Source organism: Achroia grisella, unplaced genomic scaffold (genome assembly GCF_030625045.1).
Source record: "Achroia grisella isolate CSIRO2021 unplaced genomic scaffold, CSIRO_AGI_Agris_v1 utg308, whole genome shotgun sequence".
NCBI lineage: Eukaryota > Metazoa > Arthropoda > Insecta > Lepidoptera > Pyralidae > Achroia > Achroia grisella.
Window position 1 is genome coordinate 9,815 of NW_026712791.1, and position 2,872 is coordinate 12,686.

Genomic DNA, 2,872 nt, shown 5'->3' on the forward strand with positions numbered 1-2,872 from the left:
TGATTATGAAGTAGCCAGAGAGAACGAAGTAGCAAATTTATATACTTATGTTCTATTTGTCATCAACTCTTGTCTTATTAATAAAAAAAAACAGAGGATCTATGGGGTATATCTGTTAAAATACTAGATAGTATAATGGAAATTATTGCGCCCTCTCTTGCTTTTATTTTCAATAAATGTATAGATGAAGGTAAATTTCCTAACATAATGAAAATTAGTAAAATCATACCGCTTTTTAAATCTGGAGATAGGAGTGACCCAATAAATTATAGACCTATATCTATACTCCCAGCACTCAGTAAAATTTTTGAAAAAATAATCCTTACGCAGCTTGTCAGTTATTTCAATTTAAATAATTTAATCCATAATAGTCAATTCGGTTTTTCCAAAGGTCGTTCAACTACAGACGCAGGTGCAGAGTTGCTTAGACACGTATTTGCTGCATGGGAAACTAAAATGGATGCGATAGGTGTTTTTTGTGACCTTTCTAAGGCTTTTGATTGCGTTGATCATAATACATTGCTAAAAAAACTTGCTTTTTATGGCGTCAAAGACAATGCTTTAAATTTAATAAAATCTTATCTATCTGATAGAATACAGAAAGTGAAGGTTAGCAACGCTACGTCTGACGGGTCACTTGTGCAAATGGGTGTACCTCAAGGATCTATTCTCGGTCCATTTTTATTCCTAGTTTACATTAATGATCTCCCATATGCCATGCAGGATAGATGCGGCATAGTATTATTTGCAGACGATACTTCATTGATTTTTAAAGTTAATAGAATGACTAATAATTATGACGATGTAAATAGTGCTTTGCGGCGTCTCCTGCACTGGTTTACAACTAACAATCTTATGTTAAACGCTAAAAAAACAAAATGTGTTAATTTCTCTCTGTCTAAAAGTTTTAATACTAATTGCAATATTAAATTAAATGACGAATCTCTGGAATTTATAGAATCTACTGTCTTTCTAGGAATCACACTAGATAATAAAACACAATGGGGTGCACAAATTCAAAGCCTTGCAGCGAAACTAAGTTCAGCAGCTTTTGCCGTGCGTAAGGTTAGACAGTACACTGATACTGATACTGCTAGATTAGTCTATTTTAGTTATTTTCATAGTTTACTCTCTTATGGAATATTACTATGGGGAAAAGCGGCAGATATTAAAAATATATTCATATTACAAAAACGTGCCGTTCGAGCGATCTACTGTATGAAGAGTCGTGACTCATTAAGAGAGAAATTCAAAGAGGCAAATATTCTCACCGTTGCTTCTCAATTTATATATTCAAATATCCTATATGTTCATAAAAATCTTGACTTATTTCCAAAAAACAGCAATATTCATAATATTAATACAAGATTTAAAGACAAACTTGCTGTCCCCAAGTATCGTTTAGAAAAAGTTAATAGGTCTTTTATGGGAATAGGTATAAAAATTTACAATAAGATACCAAAGGATATGTTGGAATTACCCTTAAATAAATTCAAAACATCTGTTAAATCATATTTACTGAGCAAAGCCTATTACTCACTAAACGATTACTTGAATGACGAGTGTGCATGGCAATAGTTGTTCATGCACTGAATTTTCATTTAATGTTAGACATAGACACCTATATAAATATACATTGTAAATAAACTGGCTTTAAAAAAAAAGTAATTCAATTGAGTTTCTTGCCAGTTCTTCTCAATTGGATCTATATACCGAACTGGACGGTAGGGAAAAAAATAAAATTATAATGTAAAAATTTGACGTTCATAAGCGGCTAAAATGTCCTACATGAATAAATGATTTTTGAATTTGAATTTGAATTTGAATACATGACGCTTCTGAAAGCCCATAGCCCATCTATACTAGTTACAATTTGAGGTTTTGTTACCAAACATATATATGAAATATGAAACACAAATATTTTATAAATGAGTTGACAGTGAATCTTAGGTAATTTAGGCTATAAAAAGCTACAAAGTATACCACAATCATAGTTCATGAGCTATAGATATTATTATTATTATACCAATTTTACCTGTGTTGATACTTTAGAATTCAAATAAAAAATAAATTAATTTTTAAGAAAATATCAGGTAATAGGTTTCAGCAGCAGTAGAATTAAAAAAACACTACCTCTCCCAAACGTTATCTCCAACTTATTGGGCACTTCGAACCGTATTCTCATATCACTCGTTGTTCTAACACATGTGCCACTATTTATTGTATTGGCGAACGAATTGTGAATAATTCGAAATGCGAATAATGGCGCGTTCCGTTCGAAGCGGTCGCGCGTGTCGATTGCCGGTCGCGACAACAACGCGGACTGACTGGCTTGGCTCGCAGTCCTTCCGCAATAGGATGGCTCCCGCCGCGCCGCCCTACATCTCGACTGCATGCGACGTGCGAGATGTGATGTAATCTGCATGTGACGAAATCCATACATAGATTAGAACTGTTTTGATAACACATCAAAAGCATCTGTTCTCGCCTTTCTTTTTGATTTCCGTATTTTATACTGTATATTGGCATTTAATTGGAAGTGTTATAAAAAACGAAAGTAGTAGTATGTATATTATCTAATATACTATGTATGTATATTATTTACATTGTAACATGAAGCAGGTACAATTAATTATTAAAATAAATACATATCTTCAAGGCAACATTAGGATAATAAATACGTTTGTAGGAAGTGTTGAGTGACAGGAATAAGTATGAATATAATAATAATAACCCTGGACACTTAACACAGGGCAGGTAATCAGATATTCTGTTAGGGGTACTAAAAAAAAGGATAGAAATACTTATATACATTTTTTTAGGCTGCTAGACTACCGAAGCCGTCCAAATAAATATGAATATCTAATAATAT